The sequence below is a fragment of the Adiantum capillus-veneris genome, chromosome 7, assembly GCF_014529385.1.
Source record: "Adiantum capillus-veneris isolate H3 chromosome 7, ASM1452938v2, whole genome shotgun sequence".
Taxonomy (NCBI): domain Eukaryota; kingdom Viridiplantae; phylum Streptophyta; class Polypodiopsida; order Polypodiales; family Pteridaceae; genus Adiantum; species Adiantum capillus-veneris.
In genome coordinates, this window is record NC_140937.1 from 76,907,179 (window position 1) to 76,929,769 (window position 22,591).

Here is a 22,591-nt window from a genome sequence, read left to right on the forward strand (position 1 = left end):
GGGGGGGGGGGGCGGGGGGGGGGGGGGGGGGGGGGGGGGTGGGTGGAGAATATAAGCGGGCCAAGGGAGGGGGAATGAGAGGGTGGCGGAGGTGTGGTTAAGAATACGGGAGAGCGGGAGTTCACATGCGGCTCGACACGGAGGAGCGAGAGAGGGGGTCGGGGTGAGTGCTCGAGGCTTGCGCCAGGAGAGGGTGGCCAGTAAGGGGGGGGGGGGGGGGGGGGGAAATGAAGGTGAGGTGAGAGAGAGGATATTAGAGAGAGGTATGTAGGGAAAATGAGAGAGAGGGGGGGGGGAAATATTTCATTCAATGCCCGTCGGGGGAATAACTACAGGGAGAGAGAGAGAAGGGGTATCTGAAAACGAAGGCGGCCGGCTAGGTTGGGGTGTAGACAAGCGGAGGCCTGAGGGTGATAAGGCCGGCCAATCGAAGGGGGGGGGGGGGTGTACCATGCCCGTAGAGGTGTCGTGAGGATTGACCAGGCGTTGCCGAGCCTTCCAACAGTGTCGCCAAGGCCCCAGCAGAGGAAAAATAAGTTTTTCTTTGATTTTCAAAAATCGGCCATCAACGTGCTGTGTGTATAGACTCACTACTCCTAACGACGACGCTGGACCATAGAGCTAGAAAAATAATCCGATGACCCAACAGCTACTACTCATATGTACAACCATAAAGAGCCACCAACGGCTCATAAATGTCAGCCATCTAAATCTATCCCCAAACTGAGTGGTGGTGACCTGGCCACGATGTCCACTAGACCACCATCCGTATCCCTGTTGCCACGTCATTGTCCAGTCAAGAGAGTCCGTCTAGTGTGAACCAGCCTAGACCAATTGTACTAACTGTGTGTCCTGTGAAAGTGACACTGTAGCCTGCTACATGTTGCCCGCCACAAGACCGCTTACCGTCTCGGTGAGAAAAACAACTGAAACTGCTAATCGACCGCAAAGAAACCATTACTGCACATCACTGTCATTATAAAAAACTGCCCAGTCACCCAAGAGAAAGATTAGTAGCCACACCACCCGAAGCATCAGTCTTTGAAGGTGGAGTGATCAAATCAATGGTGGGGCCCTGCTGTATGTGAGCTCTCTTGTCCGTAATTGGGCCCCCTGGGAAGGGACCAGCAACCTGCTGTCTGCTGGGCAGATGGTAGCACCTGTCCTGTAGTGTACTGAGGACGTCGAGTAACACAGCCACGACGATGTGCTCCAACAATTCTGTCGCAGCAAGTCACATTCTGCATCTCAGGCAATGGTGACGAATGAAACCCCTAAGGATACTGTTGTTGATTGTAGTAATGAACAGGAGTCTATGGGTAAAGTCCCATAAATTGTTGAGAAGGACCCGTTGCTACATTCTGGACTAGTGTACCTGCTCCAGTCCACCCATACCCCATACCCAGCATCGTAGGTTGGGTTGCCCTATTTTCATGTAAGAGCAGTCCTCTAAATCCGTGTACCTAATTTTGAAGGTCACTAATCACTTGAGACTTTAACTTCAAGGTCTGTTGGAGTGCGAAAATAGTAGCATCCCGATCGGCGATGGCGCTCTCAGCAACTCGCAGAGATCCCTCCGTAGCTGCGTAAGTAGCTGCGTGACGCTGGTGTGTAGCTGCTAACCGCTCTGCTCCAAGCTCAATGGTGGCAATGGCTTGCCTGGACTCCTACAGTATATCCTAAGATAGCCGAAAAAGTGATGTAGAGTCCGACACTGTGGAAGGTCCTGTAACAGTGTCAGGGTGAAGAGAGTTGACAAGTGGTACAGCTGGTGGCATTGGGGTGGCAAGTGGCACTGCTCGTGGTGGTGGACTCGGAGCATGCCTCTCTGGCGGAGTAGAGACGGTGGGAGTGGTTGCAGCAGGACTAGGCATAGGAGAAGAAGAAACTCCCACTGGGGCTTGGGAGCTAGTCACTGTGATAGGAGTAAAAATAGCAACAGTAGAGAGAGGAACACAGACTGTAGAAGCCACAGCTGTGACATGCATAGTGTGATCTGTAGCGCTTGAACTTACCATCGAACCAGTAGCGGAAGTATGCGAGGAACGTCAAACAGGTTGCTTCACTCGAAGCTGCTGGCTTTCCGAAACTGGCAGTGATATTAAAGATTCTACTGTGTCCTTCACTACCTTCGCCCTCTTTTTCTTAGGCTTCCCAGGTAGATCCATTGTCTGTTCAATATCTTTCCCTTTTGTCTTAGAGCTTTTACGCCGCATATCCGCATCCACATCCATAGGACTAACAGGTATGTTAATGACCCAGGCCAACATGGGAGCTACAAAGCATTGAAAGCTAGATTGCACCTGAGCTCTGAATCTTTTTGCCCGCAACTGTAAACAGGTAACTAAAATTTGATGAAAGCCACACGGGATGGTCTGGATGAGGCAGTATAGGCCTTCGCAGTGCGATAATTTAGTAGGCACGTCACTTCTGCCCTTGCTTACTTTAGCAGCTCTGACCACAAAGTAGTACTTGAAAATGGCCCAGAGCTTTTTATTTCTTGCATAGTCAGCATGACTAGTACTAAGTAGCTCTTTGCATGCCTCAATGGTCGCATCTTTCGAAAGTTGTGAATAGGTTCTTGTAGCCGGTTTTACTGCAGGAAAGGTTGTTGTCCCCAAAGCGTGACCAATGCGTGTAGCAATCAGTGGGTGCCCTCTTACTTTGGGAAAAAACTTGAGAACCTCATGCACCATATCCATGGGAATATCAGAAGGCAGATCGGCCTCTGCTAATGCTGACAGACCTAGCGTATGTAGTTGATCTTTTGATAAAACTTCTCGAAGAGACGGATGAGGTTGCTGCAAATGGAAGTTCAAAGTGAATTTGGTTTGAGTTTTGGAAGGAGGAGGCCGAGGAAGGCTCAGTACCTGCGTGATGGCCTTCTTCTTCTTTTTGTTTTTCACAGCATCTTCCTATTCATCATCTTCCTCTTCCTGTTGGCTAGAAGACTCTGAGTCGGAGTCAGAGGCAAAACCCGAGTCAGACGCTTTGTAATTCTCATTACTATGATCAGTGGAGGACAGATCGGTGAGGCCATGGCTGGAGGTAGCCGCGTCTTCTTCCTCTGCAGAACTTTGGGATGTTTCAGTTGGCCTCTGTCGAGATAAGGCTTTCTTCCTAGCTTGTTTGCTTGTACCATCCATCGTGAAGTGTTCTTGAAAATTTCAAACCTGAAAAGCGTGAGTCTGAGATTGCTGAATAGTTTCTATCCAAAAAGCTACTTGCTTGAATCAGATCAGTATAGAAGAGCAAGCTGCAAGAGTGCTCCTCACAGATGTAGCGCTCTCTGGCCAGCGTGCAGGGTGAACCCTACTCCCAGATTCCCAGATGTAGCGCTGCACTTGATTTAACAGGGAAGAAGCTTGATTACGCAGGGAAGAAGAGGGTGGCGGCAGATGGCAGGAGGGCGATATCAGGGAGGGATGAGGCTATTAGCGAGAGGTATTAGAGAGGGGACAATATAAGGGCAAGGGAGGGTTGGTGAGGGACGAGGTGAAAAATAGGGTGGGTAGGGGAGAGGGGAATATGCTGGGTAGGGGCGAGGGGGGTATGTTGGGTAGGGGTGAGGGGTATGTTGGGTAGGGGCGAGGGGGATTGGTGAGGGGCGAGGGGGGGGTATGTTGGGTAGGGGCGAGGGGGGATTGGTGAGGGGCGAGGGGGGTATGTTGGGTAGGGGCGAGGGGGAATTGGTGAGGGGCGAGGGGGGGTTGGTGGGTAGGGGCGAGGGGGTTATGTTGGGTAGGGGCGAGGGGGAGGGGAATTGGGGGTGAGCGCTAGATTAGGGGGCAAGGGGTGGGTAGGGTCGAGGGGTAAAAAGGGGAGCAGACAGGGAGGTTAGGGTCAGGGGAGAGAGGTTGCTTTTATAAGAGACGATGGGACACCTTAGGACAAGGGGCGCAGTGAGCGAGAGAAAGAAAGAAAAGGGTAGAGATAGAGAGATAAAAGCTGCCAGAGTAAAAATTTTATCTGCTCCTCCTCTATTAGGATTTGAGCTGCTCATTAACCAGGATGTGGGCTATCAGATTGGTTAGAGGAAATTCGCACACTCAAGCAAACTTGAGGAAATTCCCACACTCGAGCAAACTTGCCGTGTATGTGTGAGAGAGAGGGAACAGAGAATCAAATGAAAGGAGGAGAGCATCAGGATTGAAGCATATTGAGGAGTGTTTCAAAAGAGATCGCACCAGAAAGGCAAAGAGAGAGATGTAAGTGTGTGAGAGCGCACCATAAGATAGAGACGGAAAGGGAGATGCAGCAAAGCAGGTTTGAACGTCGAACAATATCAAAAAATCAAAGATCTATCTGACAAGACTTGAACCTCGTATAGTTAAGAAAATTACCAGGACAGAGAGGCAATAGAGACAGAGCAGTAAAGTTGGATTATAGTAGGACTCCAAAAACCCACTTGTCTCAATGAGATGAGAGAAAAATGGATGCACGCAGTGAAACAAGGGGAATTTTTTATGATAATATTGACTACAACTGAGATGAGAACTGTCATGAGGAAGATTTGACAAGAGGGGAAAATGGTAAGCCAGAGAGAGAGAGAGAGAGAGAGAGCTGAGGAGGGGACGATCGGGACGAGTGATAGCAATTGATTCTTGATCCATTTAGCAGTGGCAAGGTAACACCCTCCGCAATGGCTAACTAGACAGCCCCCTGTGGCAAATCTCTTGTACCATGAAAGGCCCTTGTCTTAGCTTTTTTCAGATACTTCACTTGATAGAGTAGCACCAATGTTCTCTGCGTTATTTTCGGCTTTCTGAGATGGCGATCATGCCACGCTTTGCGACGAAGTTGCTCGGCTTGGAGAGCATGTGAAGCTAACATCCTGCTTTCTTCTAACATTGAGAGGCAAGAGAGGTTTGCGGAAGCAATCCCTGCTGTGACACGAACACTTCCCACTCTTGTTGAACCTGAGTTGAACTCATATCGTGCAATTGCTTCTAGACCGAAAGCTAGCTGGAATGGGGTATAGTTGGTGGTTGCCTTGAAGGAGGTGCAATAAGCCCAAATTGTGCCGAGGATAGTGTAGCAAGCTACAGTGTCACTTTCACAGGACACAGTTACAGTTAGTACAGTTGGTCTGGTCTGTTCACATTGGACGGACACTCTAGGCAGTGACACGTGGCAGGGATACGGATGGTGGCCTAGTGGACATCTGGCCAGGTCACACTTAGCTGGCTGACATTTATGAGCCGTTGGTGGCTCTTTATGATTGTATCTATGAGTAGTAGCCGTTGGGTCATTATCAAGATCTTTCATGGATAGGATCTTTCATGGATGGTCTGGTCGTCGTCTTGGTAGAGAGTCTTACACAGAGCATCTCGACACTCATCCTGCACATCTGAGCCTCGACACCCCCGTTTGTACCTGTGAGTCCTGGGCTGGAGCTAAGTGTGCTGCCACACCAGAGTCTGTACATGGTTCTTTGAGATAGTCGAGTCCACATGTTCTGGTCCACTGTTGTGTCTCTGTTGTTCTCTTGTTATCCATTGTTTCTGTGTTTCATTCTGTTTGAGTGAGTTTCCATTTGTTTGAGTGAGATTGCCACGCACATTGCACTGAGGGGCACCCACACTGTAGAGACCACGACATATTATCCACGCTATAGCTGCTCTCATCTTGGCGATCACGGTGGGACCTCAAATGAAGTCTCACTCTGTTGAGTAGCTGGTTTTCTTCGCTTCGCCTGTGCAGCCTGTTGGTCTGGTCCAGTTTCACCCTTGACAGCTTAATCTAGCTGGTCTAGTCTCTCGCCTTGCTGGTCTGGTCCTCTCTCGCCCTGGTCCACCCAGTCCTCGTCCTGGTCTAGTCCTCCTCGTCCCTAGTCTAGTCCTTCCTCGTCCTGGTCCAGGCCAGGTGGTCTAGTCACTAGCCTTGGTCTAGTAGAGTCTAGACCAATGTTCAACCAAGTGAAGGTCGTCTTGCACAAGTGAAGGTCTTCTTGCCCAAAGCTTGGTGGGGTTGGCAGTTACTGCATCACACATACAAGGAGGTCATTGGAACGTCAAAGTGCACTACTGAGTCCTCTGAAGTACTACCACAGACGGCGTCAACCCTTGGTGCCCAGTAGAAGCATATTAACCCCATCACCCATACCTACTCATACGGCTACCTCCATTCCTTCGATCGGTTCTACATCCTCCAAGTCACCTTCTCCGGTAAGGCTCTCCCCCATTTTGTTACAGCAAGCTAGTGAGCAACAGACTCAAGAGCAAGAGGCCATGGAGGAGCTCACAAGTGTTCTGGCAAAGGTGAACATCAAGTTCCCTACCTTTAACGGTCTCTCCACAGAGGATGCAGACGACCATGCTTGGAGGTTTGTCTCTCTTTGCAGAGGTCGTGGCCTCAACAGAGAAGACGCATACCTGGTGCTCTTCCCGTCCACCTTGGATGGTCTTGCAGATAAATGGTACAATCAGTTTGTTGAAAACCACTTTACTACATGGACCATGTTAAGACAGCAATTCTGTGAAGCTTTCCGACCAGGGGATTATCAAGAGAAGATTCTAGATGAATTGGCCAACCTGTTGCTCCAGCCCAAGGAGACATTTGTAGAGCTCATGACCAGAACAAAGTCCCTGGTCGCCAAGCTGCCTCAGCAACCAGGGGAATTCATGGTGAAGAAGTGGGTAGAGAAGGCTCTTCCTAAGACTTCTCAACAAAAGCTCAGAGAAAGTCTCCGTCCTGAAGCCAGTCTGGAGGACTTTGTTGCTGCTGCTACTAGAATAGAGGGAGCAAGAATGCAGTTCACTGACTCTCCTCAGTTAGATACTGCCCCTGTACTCGTGGACAGTCCATCAGACCCCTTGACTTCTTTACGAAGGGAACTGGAAGCCCTAAAGTTACAGCGGGCCCTTCAAGAAGAGAGATCCTTCTCTCTCAGACAGGAGAAGCCTCCACATCAAGAGGCTTATGATCAACTTAAAAGAGAGTTAGAAGAGCTCAGGTCTCAGCAGGAGACTAAAGCTATGGTATGGTGTAATGCCGCTCTCCAGGACACCCTCCACAGGACTGTCCCCTTCGCTCTTATTGCCACTTCTGCGAAAAATCGGGTCATGAAGATAAGGATTGCTACTATATAAAGGGATTGCACAAAATACAGCAAAGTCTTGGTCCTACTCTCCAACAGGGGTTAGCACCAGCATCCAACATGGTTTCCCACTACGGCCATCCCAACTACATGCCACCTTTGCTCAATACCCCTGCTGTCCAAGGTATGTCAAGTACTTTCCCGACTCAAAGTTTTTATAATGCTAATGCCACCTCAACCCCTTAGAGCTTCTACACTTCAGCCTCCAACTCCATGCAGCAACCACCTCGTTCCCCGTTTCGTCCTTCCAATCGGCCCATACTCTGCTACAGATGCAGAGAATATGGGCATTATCAGAGCAAGTGTCCTTTACCTGAGGGGTCCCCTCCTTGTCGTCATTGCCCTGATTCGAAGGATCACTACAGTAAGGATTGTCCCACGCAAAGGGCATCCACGTCTTCAGGCTCAACTCAGAATCAGCAAGAATTCACCTTCCCGAAGATAAACTTGATTACTGTGAACACCGTGTCTCAACCATCACCTGCTACTCATGTGGTTAAGCCACTGCAAGTGGAGGAGCCTGCTGGTGTCCTTACTCGCGCACAAAGAGCAGCTCTTGGTCTCAGTACTACCCACAGGTCCACCTCGCCAGTCCCCACTTCCTCAATCTGGTCTAGCTGACCCAAAAGACGAGTGCTTCAAAATTGCTCAGAGCAAACCAACTTCTCTGTTATCTGACATTGATGGAGCCTTCTTGGAAGCAGTAGATAGCTGACTTGGAACAGATTAAGGTCCCAAAGGGAGCCCAGTTCGAAGGCGCCAAGCCCACAGCAAAAGCCATCTTGAAAAATACTTTTCAGCAGGTGTCACTATACGACATGCTAAGGCTCGACGCAACACTCAGAAGTGACACTCTGTCAGTCATTCAGTGTCTGTACCCGGGGGCTGGGCCTAGTGGCGGGCACCTCCCTGTACAGCGCTCAGAGTCTTATTTGATTTCCTATACAACTGCTCCCCTCACTGATTATAAAAGCCCTCGTCTCACTGTATCTATTCTTGGGCAGCAGCTATCCGGCGTCATCGTTGATGGTGGATCTGGAATCAATTTGATGCCCGAATTCACTATGATAGCCTTAGGTCTACAGCCTACCCGACCTCCTCCTTTCACTGTTACATTGGCCGATCAGAGAACAATCTACCCAGTGGGCATAGTCGATAAGGTGCCTCTGAAGGTACAAGATTTCACTTTTAACTTGGATTTTGTGGTAGTTAATCTTCCCCAGGTAGAGGGAGGTTATCCCTTGCTGATTGGTAGGCCATGGTTGCGACATACGAAAGCACTTCACGATTGGGGAAACGATGCCATGTGGATACATACTCCTGGCTCTCCAATGCAACAAATTCGTCTCGAAGGAGGCATGGATCTGGTCGTTCAGCATAGCTCTTTGTCAATAGAGTCTAACCCTGACTTGGAGCAGCCGGTCCCTCCTGATGGGTCCGATGAAGACTTACTGCAGTGGTTAGAAGCTACCTCTTCGATGCCATGCTATGTAGTCTCTCTTCAACCCTTGCCAACAGATTCACCCTCTCCCCCTGATCCTACACCTGAAGCTACACCTGAAGCCAGTAATCCCAGTCAGCCAAGTGCGCCAGAACCAAGTGGACCGGTCTCTGATGACCATCCTTCAGAGGGTCCCTTGATGGAAACTGTCGGCCTGGGTGAGCCTATAACCCACCATAGAAGGGGGAAATAGTCGGTTCTGATCGCCCTCCTGCGGAAAGCATGTCATCTCCATCCAGCATCATGGGCTCAGGCTGTGCACGGCACTCTTTGGGCATACCGCACATCTTTCAAAGCAACAACAGATCACATGCCTTTTCAACTCGCTTTCGATTTGGAAGCCATAGCTCCATTTGAGTTCAACTCCGGATCCCCTAGGGTGGGCAGTCTGCGTGCAAGTTGGGGCATGGAATCTGCTTCTATATCCCGTCTCACCTTATTGGATGAAAGCCGCCGTTTAGCTTCACATGCTCTGCAAGCGGAGCAACTTCGTCACAAAGCCTGGCATGATCGCCACCTCAGAAAGCCGAAAATAACGCAAGGCACACTGGTGCTACTCTATCAGGCAAAATATTTGAAAAAAGCAAAGAAGCTGGTTCCAGCTTGGCAAGGGCCTTTCGTGGTGGAAGAGATTTTACGACAGGGGGCAGTCCAGTTAGTCACTCTAGAAGGTGTCTCCCTACCACTGGTAAATGGATCCAAACTCAAGATTTACCATCACTAGAGCTAACTTGCCATCATCACTGGCCCTGGTGATAGTATACTTCATTGAATATGATGGTATTATCCCTTCATCAGTAGCCTTATTATTGTTGCTCTTCATGATTCCCGTTTTTCTACTATTTTCCAACTGTCACCGAGTCTTCTCCATCCCATCTAAGTTGTAAGCAAAAATCAATCCTCTCTCTGATCTTCTAATTCCCTTTTTCTCATCTCGACTGTACTCCCAGTAAGGATCTCGGATCTGCTCTCATTTCATTCAACAAGTCACTTGATTTTGCCCCAGGATTCAGCGTGTCTTTTGATTTATTTTAACTCGGAACACTCTTTCCAATCCACGGTTATCCAAATGTCTCATCTCCACTCTCAGCATCTTTGCTTCTCTGTATCAGTCTCTCTCTTCCCTGTGGAGTTCTTCAAAAGAGGCAATCCCATCTCCACTCTTTTCTTTGATAAGGCTGTTCTTTTGGAATATTATCAGCTCTGTTCTGAGTAGGAACATTCACTTTCCCTAAGTTCAACAATCGGTCAGACCAATCTTTGAGTTCTATTGGGCTGAATTTTAAGTAAAACTCCTTAAATCTATGGAAGCATATGATTTTTGAGTTCTCTTGGCTAACTCTCTAACTCTCTGAGAGAGTTCTATACGTAAGAGTGCATCTGATAAACTTAACGTCCCTCGCCTCCACCCACTTTTGCCTGAGTTTCTGCCCTAGCCCCTAACTTTTGCCTGAGTTTCTGCCATCGCCTCTACCTTGTAAAACTCGCCTCAACCCACCCTGCCTAGGCATACCCATCTAACTCGCCCCTACCCACTTCAATTCGCCCATTTCAATTCGCCCCTACCCAGTTCCCTCTCAATTCGCCCCAGCCCTATTGGAATCGCCCCACCCAGTTCCCTCTAAATTCACCCCAGCCCTATTGGATTCGCCCCAACCCAAGAAAATTCGCCCCAGCCTCATACTCACTTACTCGCCCCTACCCTATTGCATTCGCTCCAGCCCTAACTTCATTCGCCTCTCACCTCTTGATTCGCCCCTACCTACCCAATCGCCCCTATACCCTAAACTCGCCCCTACCCCATTGATCCGCCCTTACCCAATGCACCTAGACCCTAACCAATCTGCCTAGCCTCAATCGAATCCTCTCACCCAGCCCCACCCTAATTCGCCCCAGCTCACCTTCTGTCCAGCCCCTCTGCCTAGCCCAATCCAAAAATCGTGCCCAATCCCAAATCGTCCCTACCACTGGCTTTTCTAGTATCCTCGCCCCCTACCTGAGCAGCTCCCTACCATCACCACTACTAGCGTTTTTCGTCCCAGAGTTTCTATACTCCGCCTTGGTCTGCATCTGACTGATCCGTGGTGCTTTTTCATCACCTGGTCTACTAATCTGCTCACTGTTTTTTCATCCACCTGGACCTCACCATGGCAGGAGGTAGCAAGAAACAGGAGAAACAGCCGGAAGGAAGTAGCAAGAGAAAGGTAGAGTTGAAGAAGAGGAAAGCTCTGGTTGCAGAATCAGAGAGCGAAGCAGAGGAAGTATCTGCAAGCAGCAGCCATGGCATAGATGACTTTACCTCCAGTGACCCAAGTGCTGAGAGCTACAAAGCAGACTCAGCAGCATCTGATGATTCAAATGTAAATTCCGAGTCATGTGCTTCCAGTGATTAGGAGGAACATTCAAAAGTGGCTCAGAAGAAAGGAAAGCAGCCGATCATCACTCATGAAATCAAGAGGCCTGCTTCTTCGAAAAATCGCACAGCATTCTCATTAAATTTTTATATGCAGCAACCTCGACCATCTCTCAGTGAGGTGCTTTCGATTGCTCAGCTACGGACTCTGGGTCTCACAGCATTGGCTGATGCAGATTTACCTAATACGGTTCCAGCAGAGACGATACATCAACTGTTGAAAGAATTTCCAAAGGTCCGGGGCCACAAGCTAACAGCTACAAGGCTTGGCCATGCCATGGGTATGACCAACTTTCCAGCTGTGAAGCCTACTACTCGCACTTTCTCTTTGCTGTCCAAGGATGCGACAATTCAAGCATGTCAAGAGCTACTGAGTTCGGATCACCCGGATTATGAGCGAAACAGACGGCTTCTCGCAATCTTCAGGTATTACTTTTTGGCTCGAGATGCCAAAGAAGACAAGGAAAAAACTGATCTTCTCACTACCTTCTCCCACTGCGATGGGCTCTACTGTTTAATCCACACTATCCCTTGTGGATTCCACCAGATTCTCTTCAGCTCTTAGCAGACTAGGGCTAAAAGATTTCGGGCCCAAGTGCAGTCTGTGCAGTTAAGTTTTAAATGTTTTGCGGCACCTCTCTTGGCATGGGTCATAAACATACCTATTAACCCAGATGAAGTGGATGAGGAGCAAGGAACCTCGAAAGGGAAAAGGAAATCCGTGAGCATGCAGGTTGACCCCACAGTCACAAAGAAAAAGAAGATCAAGGCGAAAGTGGTGAAGGATACAGTGAAGTCTCTACTCTCCTTGCCAGTTTCTGAGAGCCAGCAGACTAGGGTACATCTTCAGCATCACACGTCTACTTCTACCCCTGGTCCTGTTGTGCCGGCGCCAGTGTCTACTACCGCTCCTCAGGACAGGATGGTCACTTCACCCATACAAGATCCTTTTCCTTCTTCTCCCATCTTCACTCATACACTGGTCAACATATCTCTCTCCCCACATACAACAACAATCTCAGAGGCACCTACTACACCAGCTGTACCTACTTCTAGCTCGCCGGCTGTGCCACAGGTGCGCCCTCCAGCATCACATGCATCTGAGGGATCTTCAGGTAGGACCGACTCCACTTCTCCGTTTCAGCTTTCAGAGAAGTTACTTCAGGACTCCAGAGCTGCTATTGCCACCATCGAGCTAGGCGCAGAGCAGCTAGCTGCAATGCACCAGCGTCACTCCGCCACATACGCAGCTATGGAGGGATCTCTGCGAATTGCCGAGAGGGCCATCGCAGATCGAGATGCAACGATTTTTGCACTACAGCAAGCATTGAAGATAAAGTCAAGGATTATTGATGACCTAAAAGCACAGGTGCAGGGATTTCAAGAAATGCTTATGTATGGTAACAAGCCTACCCAGGCTCCTGTGGGATATGGATGAACTCGGCCAGGGATACAGGTCCAGAATCCAGCAGGCTTTGCAGCACCAGCAGGTCCCTCTCAACCCTCTCAGCAGTTCATGGGACACTACCCAAAGCCCCAGTTCCAGTACTTTACTCAGCAGGGGTCTCAGGTCCAGATGCCACACATGCAGAGCCAGAGTGTTCCTTGTTGTGACGGTGTTGCTGGTGCACACCGCCATGGTTGTGTTACTAGGCGTCCGGAGTTCACTTCAGGGAAAATGCTTCCATCCGCTGTGCAGCAGATGGCTGCTCCAACCACAGCAAGCCAGGTTATGCAGAGCACAGTCCAGCAACCGCATCGTTACACAATCAATCTGACGGCTCCTCCCGATCCGGATACTTTTGGAGCAGCAGTGGCGACGATACTTTCCCTTGGGTGAGAGGACTGTGCTCTTGCCCCACCTTTCATTGTACATATAGTTACTTTTGCAGTTTCATTCAGTGTTTGGCTCACCGAGACGGTGACCAGTCTTGTGGCGAGCAACCTGTAAGCAGGCTACAGTGTCACTTTCACATGACACAGTTACAGTTAGTACAGTTGGTCTGGTCTGTTCACACTGGACGGACACTCTGGGCAGTGACACGTGGCAAGGATACGGATGGTGGCCTAGTGGACATGTGGCCACGTCACACTTAGCTGGCTGACATTTATGAGCCGTTGGTGACTCTTTATGATTGTATCTATGAGTAGTAGCCGTTGGGTCATTATCAGGATCTTTCATGGATGGTCTGGTCGTCGTCTTGGAGCGAGTCTTACACAGAGCACCTCGGCACTCACCCTGCACATCTGAGCCTCGACACCCCCATTTGTACTTGTGAGTCCAGGGCTGGAGCTGAGTGTGCTGCCACGCCATAGTCTGTACATGGTTCTTTGAGATAGTCGAGTCCACATGTTCTGGTCCACTATTGTGTTTCTATTGTTCTCTTGTTATCCATTGTTTCTGTGTTTCATTCTGTTTGAGTGAGTTTCCATTTGTTTGAGTGAGATTGCCACGCACATTGCGCTGAGGGGCACCCACAATGTAGAGAGGACGACATATTATCCACGCTACAGATAGCCTGAGCCCAAGATGTTGGATGCAGGTGACAAGCTTTCCTGAGAAGCGCGATTAGCACTTTGTTAGTGCTCTCAGCTTGCCCATTTGCTCTAGGATAGTAAGAGCAAGATTTGCGATGAAAAATCTTGTAGTTCGTGAGGAGTGTGAAGATCAGGTCGTTGACGAAATGACTACCTCGATCACTGGTGATTTCCAGAGGACACCCAAACCTGCAAAAAAATATTTTCATACAAAAATTTTGCGACAGTGGCGACTGTACAGTCGATGGTAGCCACCACTTTGGCCCACTTTGTTGCATAATCCGTTGCTACCAGGAGATATTTACGATTGTCGGGTTGAGCAGATGGAGTAATTGGACCAACAAAGTCCAAGCCCCATCGCTCAAAGGGCAACCATGCCATAGATATTTGCAGAGGGCGATTAGATTGCTTGCTAGGCTTGGGCGCACATCATTGACAGACATCAAAAATCTTGACATGAGCAATAGTATCTCTAAATATATAGGGCCACCATAAGCCGGTCTGTAAGATTTTTTGCGCCGTGATGTGACCAGGGTAGTGGCCACCTGTAGGACCACTGTGTGCATCCTCCAGAATGTGGTCTACTTCATGAGGGGAGATGCACCTGCGCAGCACACCATCTGGCCCAGATTTGTAGAGCTGTCCGCCAATCAAAGAGAAGGGTCTAGACTTCAACAAGAGTCTTCTTTTTTGCAAGGGAGAAGCATTCTCAGGATATAGGCCAGTAGAGAGCAGATGTAACACATCTCCATACCATTCTGGGGTCGTGTCGACCTTAAAGAGATTACTATCCGGAAAGTCATCATCAACCCCAGTATTGGGCTCACTTGTATGTATGCGAAAGAGATGGTCGGCCATGACATGCCGCTTGCCTGGACTAAGAACTACTTCGAAATCGAATTCCTGGAATATCAGTAGCCACCTCTAGACTCTTCCTGCAACTTGGGGTTTATTCAAAAGATAGCGTAGCGCATGATGATCCGTGATGATAGTGAAGTGAACCCCTAACAAGTAATGACGAAACTTCTATAAAGAATACACCATAGCCAAACCTTCCCTTTCTGCAGTGCTGTAGTTGCGCTCTGCTTTGGTGAGCAGGCGACTGGCATAGTGAACAGGACGATCCAGGTTGTACTCCTTACTAGGCTGAGTCAGCACAGCCCCCACAGCCAGTTGACTGGCATCAGTAAGCACATGAAAAGGCAAAGACCAATCTGGAGCCACTAGAATAGGTGCTTCAGTGAGGCGTTTTTTGAGGTATGCAAATGCTTCAGCCTCAGGTTTTGACCATTGGAATGGTACAGTAGCACTAGTGAATCGGGTCAATGGTTGAGCCACCTGTGCATACATTCGTATAAACCCGCGATGATAGCCTGTGTGGCCCACAAAGCTCTGAACACCTTTCGGGTTGTTGGAAGGTGGTAATTTCAAGATGGCCACGATCTTCTCTAGGTCATGCGCTAAACCTTTGGCAGACACCACATGGCCTAGAAGTGTGCCCTCAGTGACCAAAAAATGACATTTGTTAGGATTGAGCTTTAGGCGTGCCTCTCTGCACCTGAGGAAGACATCAGAGAGCTGAGCAAGGTGCTCCTCTAGATTTTCCACTGGGTTTGAACATTGGGCACCTGAGAAGGTCGAAAAATCGTCCATGAAGATGCGAAAATGATCCGTAAGTAAAGGACAGAATATAAGATATATTGCTCGATTGAAGGAAGGTGGAGCGTTTTTCAACCCAAACGACATCCTAGTGTAGATAAAAATACCCCAGGGAGTCACAAAGGCCGTTTTAAGCTGATCACCTGGATGGATACCCAACTGATTGTATCCACTGAACCCATCCATGAAACTGTACAATACATGCCCTCCTACATCTTCGAGCACACGCTTAGTGAAAGGTGGGAAAACCATCTGGGATAGTTATCTTGTTCAAAGCGCGGTAATCTACGCACACATGGATTTTATTGGACTGCTTCTTAGGTGCTATCACCATGGGTGATAACCACTCAGAGTGCTCTACAGGTACAATGATCCGTGCCTCTTGCATTTTTTCGAGCTCTGACTTAACAGCCTCTACATACTTTGGGTTGAGCTTGTAAGCTCGGCCTCTGACAAGCTTAGCCTCTTCAACCAGAGGGATAGTGTGGACACCCAATTCTGGTGGGATCCCTTCCAAATCCTTCTAGGACTAAGCAAAAACATCTTTAAAAGAGTGTATAAAAGAAACTACCTGATCAAGTAATGCGGGATGCTCCCATAACCAAGCTGCTAAGAGGACATGTTGAGGGTTGTCAGGGTCGTCCAGGTTGACTTTTTTGACCGGGTCAGGAGGTGTAACTGTGGAGGGTACTTCGGAAGTTGAGAAGTGAGCTGCCTCTTGGAGCTTCGAGATATCATGGACTGGTGTTTGATCGATTGGAAACTCTGCATACTCTTCTTGTAACCATCCTGGTGGAAGCTCATCGAAGGGTAAATCTTCAGACACAGATATAGCAGAGTGCTTTTGAGGAGACGGAACGTCCAACCTAGGAGAAGCTAGAGGAAAGGGGGAATCATTGGCGAGTTCATGCATAGGAGATTTCTTCCCCCTTCGGTGATGTGTTATAGGTTCACCAAGGCCGACGGCTTCCATTAGAGGAACACTTGAATCATGGGAATCAGGGACTAACACGCTTACTTCTTCGACTGGCACACTTTCTGATGTAGGGTTTGGGACACTGGTGTCTGTCTGAGGAGCTGTGAGAGAGAGTGTTACCGGCACAGGTGGGGTTTGAATAGAGACCACGTAGCATGGCATCGAGGTGCGGTTTGACTATACTGACAATGAGCTATGATGAACCACTGGATCCATACCTCCTTCGAGCCGAATTGGTTGCATGGGGGAGCCAGGAGTATGTATCCACATGGCGTTGTTTCCCCAATCATGAAGTGCCTTAGTATGCCGCAACTATGATCTACTAATAAGCAAAGGAAATCCTCCATCCACCTGAGGATGGACTGACCACCACAAAATCCAAGCTAAATGTGAAGTCTTGTACCATCAGCGGCACCTTCTCCACTATGCCCACGGGGTAGACTGTCCTCTGGTCTGCCAGTGTAACAGTGAATGGAGCAGGACGGGTAGGCTGCAGACCTAAGGCCAACATAGTAAATTCTGGCATCAGATTGATCCCAGATCCACCATCCACTATGACGCCTGAGAATTGATGCCCAAGAATAGACACAGTGAGACGAGAACTTTTGTAGTCGGTGAGGGGAGCAGCTGGATATTAAATCATGTAGGACTCCAAGGGCTGCACAGGCAAGTGCCCGCCACTAGGTCCTGCACCAGGATACAGAGACTGGATGATGCAAAGGGTGTCACTTCAGAAATTTGCATCAAGTCGAAACATGTCGTACAGTGACACTTGCTGAAAGGTGTTTTTCAAGATAGACTCTGCTGTAGGCTTCTCTCTTTTGATCAGATCTTCCTCTGGTATCTTAAGCTTCTGCAAGTCCTCTACTGCTTCCATGAAAGCACCATCAATATCTGATAGAAGAGAGGTAGGTTGGCTCTTGGCACTATCTACTGGTTTGTCAGCTACTAAGTGAGTTTGACTCATTTGTGTGACTGGGGAGGGAAAAATTGGACCACCAGGGAGGCTAAGACCAAGATCAGCTCCCTGTGCCCGTGTGAGCACCCCAACCTGCTCTTCCACCTGCTTCAACCCGTCGCGAGAGGCAACTACAAGAGTGGAAGGTGGGGCCTGTCAGATGGTGCTTACTGTGATGAGGTTAACCTTTGGGAATGTAAACTCCTGCCGGTTTTGGCTTGTGGTTGCAGATGTGGAAGCACGTTGTTTTGGGCAGTCCTTACTATAGTGATCCTTAGCTTCAGGGCGGTGTCGGCAAGGAGGGGAACCTTCGGGCAACGGACATTTGCTCTGATAATGTCAATACTCCCCGCACCTGTAGCACAAAATTGGCCTATTGGAGGGGCGAGGTGGTCTCGGCCCTTGCTGCATGGGGCCGGATGCTGAAGTGTAGAAGCTTTGGGGGACTGAAGGAGTACTAGCATGATAACAGTTGGGGGATGCAAAGTTGTTGTGCATACCTTGCATATTTTGCATAGGAGGTGTTGTCAGTAGAGGTGGCATCGGGTTTTGATGGCCATAGGGTGAAACCATGTTGAATGCAGGTGCTATCCCATGTTGGAGAGAAGGACCTAGACTTTGTTGTATTTGCCGCAATCCCTTGATATAGTAGCAATCCTTGTCTTCATGCCCCGACTTTTTGCAGAAGTGGCAATAAGCCCGAAGGGGACAGTCCTATGGAAGATGTCCTGGAGAGCGACACGAGCTGCACCATACCATAGCCTTAGTCTCCTGCTGAGACCGAAGCTCTTCTAGCTCTCTCTTGATTTGATCCAAAGCCTCAAGATGCAGTGGTTTCTCTTGTCAAAGAGAGGTTGATTTCTCCTCTTGAAGAGCGTGTTGTAGTTCTAGAGCTTCAAGTTCTCTATGTAAAGAAGTCAATGGATCATCAAGACTCTCCGAAAACACAGAGGGGGTCTCTATGTGAGGGGAGTTGTTGAACAGCTTCCTAGCCCCCTCTATCCTAGTAGCAGCTGCGATGAACTCCTCCAGAGTGGCGTCGGGTCGGAGACTCTCGGAGTTTTTGCTGAGAAGTTTTGGGAAGCGCCTTCTCCACCCACTTCTTAACCATAAATTCACCGGGTTGCTGGGGAAGCTTGGCAACCAGAGACTTGGTTTTAGTCATAAGTTCTGCAAAAGTCTCCTCTGGCTAGAGCACCATGTTGGCCAACTCATCCAAAACCTTTTCCTGGTATTCACCTGGCCTGAAAGCTGCACAGAACTGTTGTCTTAAGGCTTCCCAAGTTGCAAAATGGTTCTCTGCAAACTGGTTGTACCATTTGTCTGCTAAGCCATCCAAGGTAGATGGAAAGAGTACCAAATAAGCATCTTCTCTATTAAGACCACGACCCCTACAGAGAGATACAAACCTCCTTGCATGGTTGTCAGCATCTTCTGAAGAGAGTCCTTTGAAGGTAGGGAACTTGATGTTTACCTTGGCCAAAACACTAGCCAACGCCTCCATGGCCGCTTGCTCAGGAGCCCGTTGCTCAATAGCCTGCTGTAACAGAATAGGAGAGAGCTTTACTGGGGAAGGTGGTCTGGAAGATGTGGAACCGGATGGAGGAATGGGTGATGTCGTATGTGGAGGTATGGGTGATGAGGTTGATGGACTTCTACTAGGTACCAAGGGTCATCTTCTGTTGTAGTACTTCAGAGGACTCAGTAGTGCTCTTTGACGCTCGACTGACCGCCTTGTATGTGTCATACAGCGACCACCAATCCAACCAAGCTTTGGGCAAGAAAAGCTTTAACTGGCTGAAGACAGGTCTAAACTCTACTAGACCAGGCAAGTGACTAGACCCAGGCTGGACCAGGGACGAAGAGGACTAGACCAAGGTCGAGGAAGGACTAGTTCAAGGACGAGGGCTGGTTGGACCAGGGCGAGAGAGGATTAGGGCGAGAGAGGACCAGTTGGACCAGGGCAAGAGGAGACCAGACCAGGAGACCACACAATGCAAGGCAAGGTAGGCGAAGCTAGGTAAAAACCACTAGCTTCACTGTCTGTATTCTCAAAAGAGAGTGAGACTTCAGTTGAGATCCCATCGTGATCGCCAAAATGAGAGCACCTCTAGCGCGGATAGTGTGTCGTGCTCTCTACAATGGGTACTCCTCAGAGCAATGTGCGTGACAATCTCACTCAAAACAGACTGAAAACAAAGGAACAATAGACAACAATTGAGCTCACAGAGACACAACAACAGCAGACCACAACATATGACTCGACTATCTCAAAGAACTGATACAGACTCAAGCGTGGCAACGCACTCAGCTCCAGCCCAGGACTCACAGGTACAATGGGGGGTCGAGGCTCAGATGTGCAGGGATGGTGAAGACGTGCTGTGTATAGACTCACTACTCCTAACGACGACGCTGGACCATAGAGCTAGAAAAATAATCCGATGACCCAACATCTACTACTCATATGTACAACCATAAAGAGCCACCAATGGCTCATAAATGTCAACCATCTAAATCTATCCCCAAACTAAGTGGTGGTGACCTGGCCACGATGTCCACTAGACCACCGTCCGTATCCCTGTTGCCACGTCACTGCCCAGCCAAGAGAGTCCATCTAGTGTGAACCAGCCTAGACCAACTGTACTAACTGTGTGTCCTGTGAAGGTGACACTATAGCCTGCTACAGATGTACAGTTCATGATCTCAGTTTTGGTGATGAAATAGTTGCATCTGGCATTTTGTGTCGTGCGTTGTATAAGCTCACTTTGTATGACAAGTGTGGGCAGAATTTTGCAAATGCAATTGTGGATTCAAAGGCTGTTTCAGAGGCAAAACTTTTTGTCAGTTTGTTGCGTTTGTAAAAATCTGATATGGTTGCTTCTTTGCCACCTCTTGAAGCACCTGTGGAGCATGTTTGAGAAGGTTGTATTTTGGGTAAGATGCAGCGTTCGAAGTTTCCAAAGGATGGGTTAGTTAGGGCTACATGCAGATTGCAACTTATGCATAATGATGTTTGTGGGCCTATGCAAACTCCGTCCTTAGGCAATTACCTATACTTCGTGCTCCAGGCATGCATGGGTGTATCCGCTTAAAGCTAAGTCCAAAGTGTTTATGTGCTTCAATTTCTGGCTATGGATGAAAATGTCTCTAAATGTACTATGGAAGTCCTCCGTTCAGATCGAAGAGGGAAGTATATGTCTCATGAGTTTAATGCATGTCTGACCAGTCGTGGGATAAAACACCAATGTACATGAAGAGGCTAGAGGTATGCCAAAATGGTTGGTGCATACTTTACGCGATAGTAAATTGGATGCACCTTTGTCTAGTCGTACTCGTTCAGATTCTCACCATGCATCTTATGCGTTAGATTGTTATGCTTTGGCTGTTTCTAGTTTATGTGATGGGGAGGAACCTCTGCCTTTTAATGAAGTACACAATTCAGGAGATTGGATGGCTACCATGCAATCAGAATACGATGCACTTATAGAAAATGACACATGGACTTTATGTGATTTGCCTCTTGGAAAAAAGGCCATTGGTGCGAAGTGGGTTTACAAGTTAAAACGTAAACCGTATGGTGAGATTGATCGCTATAAGGCTCGACTTGTACAACAGAAAGGCATAGATTATGAAGAGACTTTTGCTCCCACTTGTCGTATGACTACTGCTCGTTTTCTATGTCCATTGGCTGCTCATTTTGGATGGGATGTATATCAATAAGACATTGTTACTGCTTTCTTGAATGGTGATATATTTGAGGAAGTTTATGTAATGCAGCCTCACGGTTTTGTCAAGAAAGGACAGGAAGATAAAAGTGTGCAAATGTAAGAAAGCTTTGTATGGGTTGTAGCAGTCTCCTCGTGCTTGGTATGAGAAAGCTGACACTCATTTGGTTAAACAAGGCTTTCGTAACAGTGCAACAGAAAGCACTTTGTATGTAAAACGTGAGGGTGATGTATTTCTCATCGTCATTCTTTATGTTGATGGTTTGTTGATGATCACTGGACTAAATGAGACACATATTGCTGAATTTAAGGCTAATTTGAATGCTACTTTCAAGATGAAAGACTTGGGGTTGTTACTTCATTACTTGGGCATACAGTTTAAGCAGTGTGATGGTGGCATTGCCTTGTGTCAAACAAGCTACATAGAGGCATTGTTATGTAAGTTTGGACTTGAGGACTGCAAACCTATTGCTACTCCAATGGAAACAGGTTTGAAATTAGTCTGCATGATGCTAGTGATCCTGCCAATGTCACTCTTTATTGTTTTTGGATGCCTTATTTATGTACGCAATACGAGGCCAAATATTCAATTTGTAGTCTCACAGGTTAGCAAATTTATGCATAGCCCAAGGTTTAAGCATTGGCAAGTTGTCAAGAGGATCTTTCGCTACTTGAGTGGCACTTTACATCTTGGGTTGTTTTATCCCAAGGGGGGATCATTGCCGCCAGATTTACATGCTTTTTCAGGCTCAGATTGGGCTGGTTGTTATGACACGCAAGTGTCCACGAGTTGTTTTTGTTTCATGCTCGGCAGTTCAGCATATCATGGTTGAGCAAGAAGCAACCTATTGTGGCCACTTCCAGTTGCGAGGCTGAGTACATGGAAGTTGCGAGGCTGAGTACAGGGCACTCTTCACAGCTACGGTTGAGTGTGTATGGCTGAGACGCCTTATGGTTGATTTGGGTGTTGGACATGACACTGCCAACATCATCTACACTGACAGTTAGAGCGCATTAGCAGTTGTAAGGAACCCAGTTTTTCATGCTCACATTGTGCATTACCACGATGTCAGAGAGAGACTCTCAGCATGAGAGGTCAGCTTGGCTTATGTGCCGACATAGGACAACCTTGCAGATCTTTTCACAAAGGAATTGCCTCGTGAGAAGTTTGAAGCTTTCTGCAAAGCTTTGGGCTTAGTCTCCTTTGTGTATTGATCATGTCCTTTGAGCATGGCACTTCCCTTTACGCTAGGTGCCAGCCCTCGTTCTCCGGGGGGGGGGGGGATTTGTTACCATACATATGTGGTAGTGATGTGTGAGAACACACTGAGGACTGCCGGGGCATTTTTTCCTTCACTAGGAGGTTTTTTTCCCCGTGCATTGTATATACGCTCATCATTGTAGGGCTAACTTATCTTTCGTTTGTGCACTAAGCAATATACTCTTTGTTGTGTGCCTTGAGCTTCTTCATCTTCTCCAAGCTGTGTGTGTTTCCTTGCAACCCTATTTCCAACAGAACCCATGTGTGCTGCAAAAAAAGGATCAAATCCTTCCTAGGGAAGAATCGTCTGAGCTCGGATACCACTATAACAAGCTTGGACACTCAAGCAAGATCAATAGAAACATACGAACAGAACTGTAACATCTGAACTTGAAAAAAGAGAGAGAAGCGTTGACACGAAAAGTTGGAATTCCGCTTCTACATGCACTGGCCCCAAAGAC

The 22,591-nt window shown here is 48.2% G+C and overlaps 1 protein-coding gene across 1 annotated transcript in view; it reads right to left on the reverse strand.

Annotated features, from left to right (window-relative positions):
• LOC147454089 (uncharacterized) overlaps nt 1-22,591 on the reverse strand; it is a 147,211-nt gene that overhangs the window by 118,613 nt on the left and 6,007 nt on the right. The window lies entirely within an intron of this gene.